This window comes from Siphateles boraxobius, unplaced genomic scaffold (assembly GCF_051911475.1).
Source record: "Siphateles boraxobius isolate OS27281-9 unplaced genomic scaffold, OSU_SipBor_1 25, whole genome shotgun sequence".
Classification (NCBI taxonomy): domain Eukaryota; kingdom Metazoa; phylum Chordata; class Actinopteri; order Cypriniformes; family Leuciscidae; genus Siphateles; species Siphateles boraxobius.
The window spans coordinates 14,255,104-14,271,680 of record NW_027508866.1 but is presented as its reverse complement, the minus strand read 5'-3'; the positions used below and the strand labels follow the sequence as shown (position 1 = coordinate 14,271,680).

The following is a 16,577-nucleotide window of genomic DNA, read 5'->3' as shown; positions in this document are numbered from 1 at the left end:
AAACATTGTAGCAATGTAATATCACGTACTATTTTTCAGAAGATAGTTCAATCTGTAATTGTATCCCTTCCATCGCAATGATTTTTTTTTTTTTTTTGGCACATGCATTAAGCAGGGAACGCAAATATTTATTGGATAATTTATTTGGAGACCGTAATATTGCATCCTATTGTTTTTAATTGCATTTGGATAAGCGTGCGCTGTACTCTGTGTTCGGGTGTTATACGACCTTTCGAACAGCAGGAGGCACTGTGTTCGAAAAACGAAGGAATGCGGGACTCTCGGTGGGGGACTGTAGATGCAGGCTCCGAGAATGCAGCTTCATAATATTGGCTGCCCTTGCTTTGGTAATTGTGGAACCCATAAATGCTGCACTGAATATTATTATTAAAAAATTGTGAAAAAAACATAGATTTTATTCCTGTAATTTATTTACAATTTGGATCTCTTCAATTTATATTACATTCACTGTATCAAAAAAGGCTAACAATAATTAGCATTGTACCACATTTTACGTGCTGCCATGATTTTCCTTCATAACAAATTGTAGGCTATTTTATTTTATTATATTTTTATTGCACACCCCAGAAGAAACATAATTTGCTATAAAGCATGATGGGAATACATAGGCTATAAATTATCTAAATTCAGTGGTAATCTGGACTTTTATACAATTCAATAAACTATAAGGGAAAGTGAGCATGTAAATGTAAGTAACAATGTAAATGTAAAGAAGAGAACTTGTAATGTCTTAAGTACACACAACACAAGCGATTGTATATGTTAACTTTCGCACTTACTAGTGAGCTTTCCTCTACTGCTGACTGCTCTGCCCGCCAATGTGAGGTTGACTTGTTGCCATAGTTACCTTGTGGGTGGTCTGCATCCCACTTTTCCTGCTCCTTTTGGCCATAGAATCAAAGATATACGTAGATACCAAATTCGACCGCCCTAGACACGTCGGTGCACCCGCCATCTTGGAACGGTCAGTGTGCCGTCACTCACAGCAAGAATCAATGATGACACAACATTACGCAGCTTCTGGTTGTAAAACCGCATGTATTTGAATTCCCAAAGAATTGGGATAGCCTTTCACAGGTGAGAATGTGTTGTTTTGTGTTTTTATAGGCCTTTGTATTAACTCCTTATTACAGGTTTTTAAACTATGGTAATTTTTTATTGTAATGTTAGCTGACGCCGTCATCTTGTTGTATTGTGTTAGTTTATCATCTGCTAAAGTCTATTCCATATATAGATAATCTTACATGCGTCTAACTACGGCTGCAGACCGATCCAATGTGGCGAACGGCTTACCTATAGTGGTCCATAGAAACAGCTGCTAATGAGGCATCTATGTTTAATTCCTATGCCTTTGGCTACTACACTGGTTTGCATTGTAGGGATAACACAAACACAAAGTGGGCATAGTTTACAAATTCATGTGCTATTTTAGGAAAAGTGCAGGAATGAATTACTGAACAACCTAAACAACAATATAAAACGTTATTAATTTCATGTAAACATTTAGCACTGTTTACTTGACTAGAACCTCCGCCTATATTCTGGCTGTTTTTTGCTAAATTATCTTTTCCCAATATATAGAGGAGAATAAAATATGCCGAAATTCGAGCAGACTTTCTTTTATCTTATCAAAATCTTTGTCTGTCTTTTTTTTGTGTACAAGGCAGGCAAAACTTTAAGACAAGCTTGTTCGACTTGAACCGGCGCTGCACAGACCGATCGGTTGATGACATCAAAGTACCGCGAGAGCGATTAGAGAGCAGACGGCTCCTTATGCTTTTGAATCGCTCTCGCGGTACTTTGATGTCATCAACCGATCGGTCTGCGCAGCGCCGGTTCAAGTCGAACAAGCCAAATAAATTCCAGAGAACAATTAGGCTACATATCAACTAATCTGAAAGTTATATGTATTTTTCTGTTATAAATTTATTAGCCACTAAAACTGCCCTTGTAGTGGTGTTAGCATTTGCAAACTAAAAATAATCGACATTAAAAATATATATATTATTTAAACAAAACTTGTGATGTAGTGTTGCACGAGCTCCTTATCACGAGCCCAAGTGACACTCCAGCGCGTGGGATGAATTGCGCTGACGTCACTCAGTGACTCAACCACCGCTCATCCTTAGTAAAAGTAAGTAACGCAGCTGTGAGTAACAAGACCTCCAGTCTCGGCTCATCAGTAATTAAGCTCTGATGGAGGCTACATGTACAGATGGCGGCGTTACAGGTGGAGGAAGACTCTATGGGGCATTCTTGAATGAATTTAAACTGCGCAACACTTCATTAGTACCTCATACACCCGGAAAGATCGGTTTCCAGTCATTCCGCAGGTAAGATGATGAATATATTTAAATTTAGCTGGGTTATGAGAACTAGTTAGTTATGTTACTTTTTATAAATATAGTATATGAGTAAGCCAGTCCAGAGTCACAGTCATAAGATTGTGTTTTAATGTTCGTCACTTGTGCGTCTCTTTTGTATTTCTAAACCATACCACTAGATGGCACTGTTCGAATATAAATGTCTAAGCTTGCATGGGTTGTTTAATATGTAACCTCCTTTTAACATACTCATTTACACCCCTTTTAATAGTGTTTATTTATTATTTGCTGATTGACGTTGACAGCCTTTCTATTGTATTAAATATATCAAATTTATTTTGAGATCTATCTGCTATCTTGTGGTTCAGGCAATCTGACATCATGACATATGTTACCTTTACTGAAACAAAACATTACGAAAATTCTCATTGGTTGAATCTTTGCTTCCTAGTTTATAGAATAACGGGGGATAAATTAAGTATGTACACTGAATGATGATGAATTTGATGTTTAAAGGAGAGCTTTTTAATGTTTTGTGTTTATGTAAATTAATTGTAATAATGAAGGTGAACTTAAAAATCAACTCTCTCTCCTCCTCATCATCATCATCACCATCATCATCATATGCACAGCTGTCAACCAGATTGGATTTTTCCTTCATCCCTGCAGTGGAATAGAAAATGGTGTCAGTGATGCCGATGCATCTGCAGCCAGTAAGAATGTGCCACTGGTACCAGTTTGTGAGGAGCTTCTTCCTGATTGATCTGAGATGAACAGCATGGTCAGCCAATCATCATGGAGAAGAGGTGGGTCTATAAACTCTCTCCTGACCAATAATCATGGCGTCATCCGGGTTGAAAGATGATGACACTGAGCATTGTATTTCATGTGTGTAGCATGTTCAGACAAGGCTGTTCCCAAGCAGAAAGCTAGTTCTCATAGGCTATGGATTTTCATCTAGTTGTTATCTAATTTTTTATTTATCCTGACACAAATTGTTAGATTGTAACAAATTTCTTATAATTAAAGAGAAAGGTGCATGAAATTGAAATTATTTTTGTAAAATCAATTATTTTTGCATTGTCCCACCCAATTAATTTGATGTTTTTAGGGATTAAATAGTGTAGTATGCTACTGAGAGGTGTGATTGGGCTTATGATTTTCATTTTGTTTTAATAATGCAAGCAAAAAAATCCCATAGAAAAAGATTGTAAAAGGACCTATAACACCCTAAAAATCATTCTAGAATACCATAGCAAATGCATAGCAGCATGCTCAGAATGCAACTCCCTATTTTGTGCCATCAACTTTTGCACATGCAAGCTTCTTCAGATCTAGTTGGAATAATAATTCAGAACCACAGATACCACACTGCTACTCAAAACTAGATTAATCTTTTATGGCTCTGTAGCATCAGTGGAATTCCAATAAGCTATTTCATGCACCACTGTCCAGTATGAGTCTTGTCTTTTGTGTGTCCTTGCACTACCATGAACGCATAAACAGTTTTGATTTATGACATCTTCTGGTTTTTCTCTTTGCATGGAGTCAGCGGTCACATATGGTTCATGGATGTCAGAATTCCATGTTTAACTGACTCAAGTGTGTAGTTCTGTAACCATGGTGAGCACGGAATCCAGCTCAGCCAGACAGAGCGTCTGATTGGCTGGCGTGCCGAAGTTGGTATATCATGCAGCCGGCTCCCTCGCCCAATGGAGACTGTGCAGCACTGGAGCTGTTGCTACGGGCAGTCAGACAGGAATCTTTCTTATATCTTATGGTCTGTGTGTTTCTGTGATGAACCATTTCTGTCTGTCTATCAAATAGTGTTTGTACTCACCGTGAACACTGTCTTCTCTCCTTATTTAAAAGGATGGGGACAAGGCAGATGGGGTACGTGGGTGCTATGCACAGAAAGTCACGTAGGCAAGACCCCCTCCTCCTTTCTCCCTCTGCCTCACTGCCTCAGTCTCAGTCAGAGGCTGTGGGTCTACCCAGGTGTAACCAAACATTTTCAGGAATGCTCTGTTCTTCTATCATCTTTTATCCTCTCCTCTATTATATCATCCCATACTATCCTATTACTCCTGTCCTATAACTATCCTATATCATATATATATATATATATATATATTCACCTATAACTGTTATGTCCAATCCAATCCATCCATCATATATTTTTGTCAGCATCTATTCTCGTATATCATCTATTCACCTCTCCTGTTCTTCGATAGGATTCTGTCCTATCCTATCGGATCCTATCGTCCTATGCTATTCCTATTCTTTCATACCTTATCATATCATGTCATATATTATAACATATCTTATTCTTTTCCTATCATATCAGATCCTATCCCACTCATTTTCCTATTATTTCCTCTCCTATCATATTCCATTCTATTCTTTTCTATTCTATTCTTTCCTGTCCACCCTACCCTGTCCTATCCATATCCCTGCTCTATTCTATTCTATCCTATTCTATTCTATTCTTATCCTTTAATATCCAGTCCATATTCAGTCATATTCACACTCTTTCCTATCCTATCCTATCCTATCCTATTCACACTCCTTTCTATCCTGTCCTATCATATCATTTGCATTTTCTGTTCTTATTCCGATTGCTGTTCTGTCCTGTCTCTCCTATCCCTGTTCTGGCCCATCCTTTCCTATTATTTCCTATCATTTCTGTTCTATCCTATCCTATCCTGTTTTATCCTGTCCTGTCCTATCAAGTCCCTTGCGTTTCTTATTCTTATTCATATCACTGTTCTCATTTTTTCCTGTTCTGTCCTGCCATATTCTTTGCATTCATGTTCTTTCATATCCTATTCCTGTTCTATCCTATCCCTTCCTGTCTTTTGCTCCCCTCACTCATCATCTATTAGTGTCTATCATCTCCTATCACCTAATGCCATAGACTTACATTGAACAAGCAACCAAAGCCTTACTGTTGCATGGGAATAGAATATCACAGTGGCTTGTGGTGAGCTCTCTCGATTTGTGTCGGTAAGCAATCACCTACAACGCCCAAACATTGCCCTAGCAACCACTTTTACAACCACATAGCAACAACTGGTGATGTTATATGTATCAGTATTACGTTGAGCTCAGAATTGTAAGTAAGGTATCAGTGCAGCCTTTTGGTCCATTTAAAACTCAATAGCAACTGTAGCGAACCCATCCACCTCTACGTCTAGAGACAGTTACATCAAAATACCATTAGAGACCACAATTATCCCATGATGAATTCCACGATTTCATATTTATTTTATAAAAACAGATTTAATTGAGCATATAGATATTTTCAAGGCTTTGAAATATACCCGATTCCTTCAGAAAATGGAGTCTTTTGCCACCCTACAGTGGGGTTTAAAAATAGCACATAAGTGTGTTGGCCTTGTTCCAAAACACACACATACATGGCAGACACACTCTCTCTCCCAGATTTTTTTTCCACAAATTTCCCACCTCCAGGGCTCATATTCGCTGGTATCCCTTGACTGACACAGACTGCTCTCTTCTGATTGGCTGAGATGATATGATTGACAGCCGAGTGCAGGAACAGCAAGCAGTGGCCCCGCCCCCAGGCTGTGCACGTGCATGAGTCTGCTGTGAAAATCGGAGAGAGGAAAGGAGAGGGGAAAGAGGGAGGAGAGAAGTGGGGAACAGAGGCAACAGGATTTGACTCGAGTAGGAGAGGAAGGTAGAAGAAAGGTTTGGAATTGCTTTGAAATAAAAAAAGAGGAGAAAAAAGGGAGAGAAGCTGAGGTAAGCTGAAGATTTGAAACAAAAGACCATTATTCAAAACATCTTAATAGTTAGGGCTACATGCCAGGTTTTTTTTTTTTTTTTGGGAGGGGGGAGGGGGAGGGTTTGGTGCATATTAGTATGTGCATGCAGTTCCATATAGGTAAATGTATTGCAAATTGGTTGTATTACATACACATTGATCAGCACTAAAGCAGTCATTCATTATTCTGACAGCAGTGTGTGTGCATGTATATGTGTATGTGGTAGCAGTACAAATGCATTGCCTCACATCATCGCCGGCAACTGTAGTTACTGGTATCACTTACATTGGCTTTCTGGTTCCGTGCAATGAAATAAATGCCATCATGATATCACAATCCAAATATCATGCAATTTTCATCATACAAGGAAAAAAAATGTTGTTTAAAAATGCACTGGTTTTTACAAAATGGCATCCCCTGTCATGCATGTTAACTCATTAAGGAAGTATGGCTCTTGAAATTACTGTTTACAATTCACAGTTTACTGTAAACGTTTCCTGGATAAAAAGCATTGGAAGGCTATTGTATGCACAGTCCTGCAGGGGGCTTAATGGCTCACGTGCCATAGTTATCTCCACATACTGACCTACATTCACCAGAGCTTTACCACAGGCAGACAACTGAGCTGCTGAAATATCCTTCCAAAAATAGAAGCTTAACCCGAGTCATTTGGTAGAGCTGTAATGAACGAAACTGTGATGTCAGTTAAATGAGATTAGTTGTGTCTTGTAACCTTGTACACAGAAATTAACCTAGAAAAGCATTCGAACACAGAAACAGGAAGTGTGTAATTGCAGAATTAATTGTTTGTGAGGGGAACTTGGATACTTGAGTCAGCTGTGTTTTTGGAGACCAAGTTTGCCTGTGCTAAAGCACAACCAGATTTGTTTATCCTCACATAGTTACGAAGTGTCTCCTCAAGCCTTTAGAGGATTGTTACTACAAGAAGTCTTGAAGTGCATGGTCTGGTGCTAAATATAAGCAGAAACATTGCAAATATGTAATTATAACACTCTCAAAACATAAACACAAACCATCCTGTTTTAAACTTGTCATGCGTACTATGCACCTTTTACAGCTCAGCAGTAGATTGAAACATTATGCTTAGTTCTGGTTTGGACCACGGTGGTCCAGCTGTGCGAGTCGCAGTGGTGGTGGTTATTATGGTTTGGGAGTGAAGGAAACTTGGTTTTGGAAACATCTTAAAGTTTTGCCAATCCCAGCACTCCCAAGACCTCATATGGGAATCTGTGGTTCTGAGGAAACTGTCATTCTGGACCACCATCATTTTGGAGCTCTTCAGCTGTGTACAGTAGTTCTACCCTGTGTTGTATCATTATCAGGACTTCTGACAAAGACAAGAGGTACTTGCTGAGGCAAGAATGGTTTACTGTCAAGTTGCCAAGTAACTCCCAGATTAGATAGCAGTCTGATCTCAGCAGCCTGAACGCAAATTTACTATCTGAAACTTCTGCTTTTAACAGTCTGATCTGCAAATTTCAATTTCAGCAGTCTGAGCTCTTCTAACCTCAACAGTCTGATCTCAAACATCTATCTCCTGTCTAACCTCAACAGTCTGATCTCAAACATCTATCTCCTGTCTAACCTCAACAGTCTGATTTCAGACATCTGATCTCAAACTTCTAATTTAATTCAATTCATTTCAAATATTGCTAGCTAAGGCAACCAAGTTTATTTGTATAGCACTCTTCACAATACATATTGTTTCAAAGCAACTTCACAGAAAAATGCTTGTTTCATTGTTACAATTTGAAGTATTAAGTTATCAGTCAGAGAGTAATGTGTCAAAGGTCCATATGACAGTAATATACAGCTATAATTTACTGTGGTCACTTAAAGTTATTGTCAACACACTTTGTATTGTTACAATGCCAGTAGTATGTAAATAAACAATGTTTACCTTTTCTCCGTGTTACGTGGGCCGTGAAATTCACGTTTATTTGTCAGCAAAAGTCCAGCAAGCAATTGACTTTTGACAGCTCCAGGGCTTTCGTGGAAAGTACAGATTGTATATGTCTGCATTTTTGTATCCCTGCGCAGGAACAGTCCGATTGACAGAGGGTTATTAACAAAACATTCATTGTAAGGGTAGTTCACTCAAAAATTGTATCGTACTTTGTCTACTATTTAAATGGAATTATATGGAACACTATGACAGCAGCTTTCTTACCGGTACACAACATGTTTTGAAGGTTGGGCGGAATGGATTTTCCATTGCGGTGTTCTTTTCATATTTACGATTCCCATTTGCCACTGCCTACAACGCGCAGGATCCTTTACCGGAAATAATTCATGTTTGCTAAACGTTTACTCTTTGAATTCTTGCACCCAGGAACAATACAACACCATTATGACTAGGAAGCATTTCCTAATAAAGCAAGGTGGTATTTGACTCTGCGTGTGGCCATAGCAGACTGGTGGGAGTGGCCTTGGACTGCAACATACCCAGTGCATTATGGGTGTTGAAGTTTTTTTTTACCTATATGGCAAAAGGGAAGACAACAAGCCTTTTTTTCTGTTTTCTTTAGACAGGTAGCACCATTTAGCACCAAAAAGCAAGTTTTTTTGAAAGCTAAATTTTGAAGTACCCCTTTAACTTCTTGCATTGTGTTAAGCTAACACAATGAAAGTGTAAGACCGGAATTACAACACATAATGATATATAAGGGTAATATTACAATATTTTGATATATTTGCAATTGTCGTCATCACCTGAAAATATTGCAAAGGCTGGATCGAAACTTGAGCTGGCCAATCTGTAGCTCCTCCAGGATGGGCGTCTCACGGCAGAATTAGCGTAGCTGCTGTTCAAAGCATTTTAGGCCAAAGTTAATCATGTGTATTATTTCCTCAGATATAATTTTAGTTTATGAGAAGCTTTTATGCATCTGAAACAGGTAAAATGTTCCATGTTTCTTAGGTGGAAGAACGCTGTTTTTTGTAACATGGGAAATATGATTTAAAAAAGACAACAGATAACAGAATTTTAGATCAGACTTTTAAAGAGTAGGTTGTTTTAGAATACAAAATGACAGTGTATTATTTCAAGTAGAACACGTGTTAGGTTCAGTGTTAATAATCCTTTGTTAGCCGTCAGTCCTTCCGATTGGACAGAGACTTATTTACTCTGCTGGGTTTTGGTGTTGTACATGCTAGAGCAGGTAAGTCATCTAAACAACATGCCAATCCTCATACAGTATGTGAAGTCACTCAACAAATAACAAAATAAACTGGGCAATGCAAACCAAACAGATGAATCTTATTATAGCCATGCAAATGTCTCAAGTGCACATAATCTCCCTTCAGGAACTCCTGTGCTCTCCATGTTTGCATGTGTTTTTTTCCCTCAGGTGAGATCGTTGTTCTGTGCTCAGAATGTCTCCTGTAATGTTTAACTGGTGTGCAGTGAGCAGAGTTTATGATTGGTTGCCTTGGAAACACATACTGTACTCTTTAGCTGAGAGAGAGAGAGAGAGAGAGAGAGAGAGAGAGGAAATGAGGATGGAGTGAAGGAGAGAGAGGTAATGGTGGGTGGGGGAGGGGTCGTAGAGGGAGAAGCAAAAAAAAGGAAAAGAAATGAATGCAGACTGGCTGGTAGAAGGGGGTTGGGATATTTTCTCTCAGCACCACTGTCTCGCCCTCTATTTCTCTCTCTCTCTCTCTCTCTCTCTCTCTCTCTCTCTCTCTCTCTCTCTCTCGTACCATTCCTTTCCTCTCTTTGTCTACTGAAGGAGAAGGCTGGAGAGGAGGGTGCAAATGTAAGAGAAAGCGAGAGAGAGTGTGTTGAGAGAGGAGACGGAATGGATCAGACACACTCGCTTTTTTGACAATAGAAGCTCACTTCCTGTCTGTCACTGGCGTTTCGTGAGTAAGTCGTCTAACTCTTTGTGTGTGTGTGTGTGTGTGTGTGTGCGCGCGCGTGCGTGCGTGTGTGTGTACGCGTGCGTGTGCGCGCGCGCGTGCGTGTGCTTGAGACAGAGCGTGTGCACGTTTTGTCAGAACTGTCATCCGGTGCATTTAAAGGTAAAGGTTAAACATTTAAAGGAACATTACGCTCCAGCACTGGGCAAGCAGGAAGCAGTGTCCTTCTCTTTCTCTCTAACCTGCAAGGTAAGAACGCTTGTGTGTCTCAGACGAGAAACACCCATCTCTCCTCTCCGAGCCACTTAAATACCGGCCCCAACCGGCTCACTTTCTCTGTCGTTGTGCTTCATGCGGTTTCTTTTCCTTTTCTTTGTGCAGTAATGTGACTGGCTGTGAATGTATTGCTGTAATTCCCATGCAAGCCTCTACAACTCAAATTGAATTGTGAAGTAAGGTGCAGAGGAGATCCTTCTGTACATAATGAAATTGTGTGTGTTTGTGTGTGTGTGTGTAATATAATAGCATGCTGGTCTCTATTGGATACTTTTATACAGGAAGTATGGTTATTATAGCTGGCGATCAAGATCTCTGCCATTACAGCTCAGCACAGATCTAATAAAAGACACCGCCTCGGTGTGTTTTTGTCTGCGGTGAACTTTCTCAGACAACCTCCCCACGAGCAGTATCACCCATAACTCTCTCTGTCCAAGAGAGATTTCTTCGGTTTGTTATCTGCCAAAGAACACATGCACGCATTACGTTACCCTCCTTCGGGCACCATGGTCACCTGTCGTCCCTATTGGCCCAATTCATTAGCAGCACCTGCAAATGAAGATGGAATGATAAGAGTGAGAAGAGAAAGAGAAACGGAAACCGAAAGATTGGCATGTATACAGTTGTTGTAAAGGAATTGAGTTGAATGAGTAACTTTAAAGGGTTAGTTCAACCAGAAATTAAATTTCTGCCATTAATTACCCTTATGTCACTCCAAACCCATAAGGCTTTCATTCATCTTTGGAACACAAATGAAGATCTTTTTGATAAAAACTGAGCGCTTTCTGTATTCTCCATTGACAGCTACGCAACTACCCCTTTTACACCAACAATTTCATAAAGAGATTGTACAACTAATCCATATGATTTGAGCTGTTTAGTGCAAGTTTTCTGAAGAGACTCGATTGCTTTATATGATGAACATTTAATTTAGGCTTTTGTTCTCATAAACATTGATCAGTAAACCCTTATTGATTCTCGTAAGTCAAGCGAACATGCTTTAGCTTCTGTTACCACAACTGATGTGTGTTGATGAATGTTTATTATGTTAATAAAAGCCAAATTCAATAAACTAAACCCCTTAATTCATTTGGATTTGTTTTATGATCTCTTTATGAACTTTTAGAAGCATCAAAGTGGTAGTTGCGTAGCTGTCAGCAGAGGGACAAAAATTGCTCAGATTTCATTAAAAATATCTTCATTTGTGTTTCAAAGATGAACGAAAGTCTTACGGGTTTGGAACGACATGAGGGTGAGTAAATAATGACAGAATGTTAATTTTTGATTGCACTTACCCTTTAAGATCTCCTCTGAACAATTGTGCTTCAGTGAGTTTTACAGTTAATAGGACAGTTCACCTGTAAAATTCTGTCTTCATTTGCTCACTTTATTCAAACACCGAATGATTCTGTGTAACACAAAATTTATTTTGGAAGAATCATGCTGCTCTTTTACAAATATAATATGTTGACATGGATGTAAAGCTCAGAAAGTGACAAAAAGGATCATAAAAATATTGTCATTAAGTGTTATGTTTGTCTAGTACATCTTCTAAAGCCATAAAGTAGCTTTGTATAATGAAGTGACTGAAATTTCAGTTCAATTTCAATGAAATCTCATGCTGCACCAGCTCCCAAATCTCATTTGTGCTTGCACATATTCAGATATGTCTCATGAAGACACGTTGAGGCAGAATTTATGTAAGTGACGCCAAAAACCATTGATTTGCCAAGAGTGCATGATATTTGAGAGCTACAACAGTGAATAGTGACTTTGATCTGTCTCTTCGAGTTTTGATCTGTTCTTTACACACAATCAGACAAAACTATCATGTGGCTTCAGGAGAATTGTAATATAGTGCACAAGCCATATGGAACACTTTATGATCTCCCTCGAATGTCATTTGCGCTTGTATTCAAAATTGGTGCATGAAGACGCGTCAAGCCAGTTTTGAGCCAAACATAATTAATCTCTTTTCAAAACTGCAATTCTTATTGCAACCAAATTTTGTTTTAAGGTCCATTTATTCCTTTAATAGTCAGGGGTAAAGAGTGCCTATGTGTGAGTGTGTGTGAAAAGAATACTATTTGGAGAGTATGTGAATGTGTTTGAAAAGAATACTGCTTGGAGAGTATGTGAGTTTGTATGTGTTTTTTTCTCTCACATGCTTCCTTTTATCAAAGTTATTTGCTATCAAATTAGTTTGTTCTTAGCTGTCCCTTGGTTAATGACCTAAATCCACCCCCAAATGTGTCAGGCCTGTTACAACACACATTCCACACATGCTCATGATCTGATATAAGCCTCATGTGCGAGAGTTAGTCTCTGTTTCTGTTTATTTAGAGTAATACAAGATATGTGTACATGTCAATATCTGCCTCCCAGATTGGATATCAACTCGTAAACCCCCCAACTGTGACCCTAACAGCTGCAATAGCACATCGAGTTTTTAAAGACTTGTCAGCATCAATGGTGCTTCTACCTAAGCGTGAAAGCTAAGAATGAAAATGTGAGAATGAGACATAGAGCCAGAAATCCCGTGAGAATTACTCAGAGAGAAAATGTCTGATCATTCGACAGCGTAGTAAAGAATCACGTTTGTGCGGTTACGACTAGGGTCCCACATCAGCGAATATTGTCTGTTTTACGAGACCGTTGTCTCCACAACAAAGTCCCGCTTGATGTGAAATATGAAAATAAAATGCTTCTTACTGTTTGTGATTTCGAAACTGGATGTTCGTTTTGCGTCTGAAACTGAAACTGATCAACAAAACCACAATTCTTCCTGCATGATCTGTGCCATTTTAGACAGTTGTCTAATTTCTTTGTCTGTAACACCATCTGCGCTTGCTTTCAAAAAAGAGACACTCGACATATCTAATTCAGATGTTTAAACAGGAAACCCCTCACAGCTCGGCCTAGCTGCTTTTGTTTAGGTCTGCAGTGTGCATGCTTTTTCCCCACTGAATTTCGAGTCTGAATTTCTCTCATATATCAGTCAGTAACACAATCTCGATGCTCCCGACAGCAGCGGCGCCCCTATCTTTTCCCTTCCTACCCTTCCTCTGTTTGATGCCTGCTGTTGTTCCCCTCTTGCTGTTGTTCCCCTCCCCTCTTTTCATATGAGATATCTGTTTCAGATGGACAGTCGCCGTAGACTTTGTTTTCAACCAGATTCGTGGCTTTAGTTTTGTGAGGAATTTGAGTCATGGTAGAGGCTATAATAGATTCCAATGTGAATTGTCTCAAATGAGCATTCATTAAAATTAGGCATCCCAAATGGCTTATAAAATTGCAGATGTCAAATGTTATTCAATAAATTAAGATTATTCCGAAACAACAGAATAAGAAATGTTAAAGAGTAAAATGTTGGAAAGTCTGACCTTGCCAGACCTTGTGTTCTTCTTGGCTCTGTATATCCTTCCCAACATTAGGAAAAAAAGGGCAGAAGTTTGTTTAACAAGCTGATGTGGTTTATTTCAGTTTCGGTCACATTGTTATGTAGGCTCTTATTAAGAAATAGGAAGTGCTAACTAAATTAGAAATCATAATATATACCTGCTGTTACTCTTTTCATAGGCAAAAAGACAGTTTACATAGTATTTTTAAAGGCACAGTAGCAAAAATGTGGACTGTTTAATTCAGACAGAGTAGACCATTCAATAAACATACACAAACTGAAATTCTGAGAGTTTTTATGCAAAGAATTTAACATCATAAGTATGCCTCAGAGAGAAAAAATATCATGTGATCCCTTTAGAACTATGATGTAAAAGCAGAATTACTGCGGCCGGCAACCAATATGGACTCGATTAAATTAAGGAGAGCAAGAATGGGAAGAAAAGAAACAGTGCTGGGCTGCCTTAGGTCCATTATTTTTCTAATGTAATCTCTCCTTAATCTAAGTGCATGTGTGTGAAGCTGGAGAGGCTCATGAAAGCTGTTAGTAAGAGGAAGATTCGCGCTCTTCCTATGATTCTCCAACTGTCTGCCTAAATCGCCCCTCATTTGAACGTAATGCAAAGAAGCTGTACTCATCCATGTGTGCGCGATACAATGAGGCCTGATAGCAGCCACAATCACAATCCACTTAAATACATGAAGGGAAAAATTAAGGGACACATTTTCATATGTGAAAGTGAGATATTTTTCAGCAGTGTGTGTATATGAGGTCACAACCACAACTGCACAACAGTGTCACGTTTTTACAGGAAGTCAGAACCACTTCCTTTCCAATGGAACAGTTTACTGTTTCTATGGTTACCTACTTAAGCATTTCGTAAAAACGTTGTGCACATCAGTTTTGCATCATTGTGTTTTGTATCCTTGCTGGTGGAGGTACTTTACACTGTGAGAGTTGGACTGAACAGGTGTGATATACCTTGATAGGCTTGTGTAATCTGATACAACTCAACCTGTTTGACAGTGCATTGTTGATCTGCTTTGAAATTTGATTACAATGGAATAGGATGCTTAATGAGTGTTGGCAGAACAAAGGAAATTTGTATTGCTCAGAGATGCTCTTTCATAGCTCTTCGTTGAAGTATCATCTTTGTCGCTGATGTTTCTTCTAAATTTCCTTATGACAAATAAAAATAGAAACAAACGAGACCATAGTCGGCTATAATAGCTATAAATGAATGAGGATTGAATAGCTGAGATAATTTGATCCAAGGAGATTGATGAGAAGTGTTTGGGTTTCTATTAAAATATTCTTAATTATCAATGGTTTCTGAATTTTACTTAAAGTTGCGATGAAATGGTGGTAGCGACAGATCTTTTCTTCCATATTGAAGTACATCCAAGCAAAAAAAAATAAGGGGAAGGGACTTGGTTGAATTCATCAGAACAGTTCGCTGGGTTTCTATGTCAACCTAGATTAGCATTAGCATTTCATATTGCTGCAGATGCGAGATTGTACTTGTTCCAGCGTTGCAGCAGGTTTCATCTTAGCATAGTTACTGATTGTACAGAGCCCGATCTGAATGCAATGTCAATTGTCTGTCGTTTCACTGGAATTTTAAGTTATGACATTTAATTAAACAATTAAACCTATGCATGGATGAATCATTAACAAGATAAATATTATGCATTTAAAAAATAAATATAGGGTACATTTTTATGTCATGCTGACTTTAAGCAAAAAATCTTGAGTATCACAGACAATTTGTGAATAAAGCATTTGTCGTGTGACGTTGATGCAGCCACATGACTTTTAAGATGCACATCTAAGAATTTATTCGGTAGTTTATGCGCACATTTTCTTATCTCAATTGAGCGTGTTTTTATGCACGATTTGGAAATAATATTCACAACCTGGTATTGTTTTAATGCAATATTCCAAATTTTGCATAAATTGATGTGGATTGAAATGCCTATTGTTTAGATACCTTCAAATTTCAGAGAAACATGTGACATTTCTAGGCAAAATGTCTCCATGTGTTCTCCATTTAATCGGTTTGCTGTTTATGGGAAACAAGAGCTCTCAATATAAAATATGTTGTTTGTGTTTTTATGTGCTACGGCAATGTTGTGTATGTGTGTGAAAGAAGCATGCAAATGTTTACCATGCATTATACATCAAGCAAATATGCCAAAGTTCAAGCGTGTGTTTTAAATGGGTGTGTTAAATGTGCTATTATGAGCTGCAAATAAGAGGTGCAACATCCTTTTAGCCAACACAAATAGCCCGCAGTTGCTCCAGAATGAACCGGAATGCACAACTGGATTTATACACTATGAGAGTTGAGCTATTCACATACCAGAAAGAACACAAATGTCCTCCTTTAACCTCTTGTTATGTTCTTTCCTATGATAAAGGACAGTTGGTGTGGGTGGAGTGGAACGTAGGGGGGCAGAGATAAAACGAAAAGGAGCCTGTGGATTGCTGCAGATGCTTGAGGTTGAACTTGTTCCAGCGTTGCATGTTTGATCTGTTTCCTTGGTCAAATCAAGAGGAAGCGTTAGTCAGGTGCTAAACAATCTTCAGAGATATGTTAGGTGTGGGTGTTGTGAAGATCAGAATGAGATTTTTTTTCTTTTTCTTTGACAGTTAAGGACGGACATTGTGTTGTGTTGTGTTGTGTTATGCATGCAGCACATTGTGCATGGTAGCCACTAGCATGCTATTGAGTTAGCATGCTTGTGGCTACCAGAGAGCCATGTTGTCTTTTCTCTCAGGAAACTGATATTGACCATCATTTACAAGAGCACATCCTGAAGATTTCCTTTCTACTCTCCCCTGCCTCACTTGCTTTCCGTCTGTCTTTATGTTTCTAGCTTC

At 38.7% G+C, this 16,577-nt stretch overlaps 1 protein-coding gene across 6 annotated transcripts in view; it reads left to right on the top strand.

Moving 5' to 3' along the window:
- The first annotated feature begins 1,836 nt into the window (after window positions 1-1,836).
- kdm6bb (lysine (K)-specific demethylase 6B, b) overlaps window positions 1,837-16,577 on the top strand; it is a 29,446-nt gene continuing 14,705 nt past the window's right edge. The window contains exons 1-2 of one of the 6 annotated variants that reach the window (XM_077242807.1): window positions 1,837-2,354; window positions 2,978-3,151. The gene's annotated coding sequence lies outside the window, so the exon portion shown is untranslated. Of the gene's footprint in view, window positions 2,355-2,977; window positions 3,152-5,965; window positions 6,114-9,760; window positions 10,026-10,114; window positions 10,268-16,577 lie in introns of those variants that run through there. The other 5 variants (XM_077242809.1, XM_077242808.1, XM_077242812.1 and 2 more) reach the window with 5 other exon arrangements.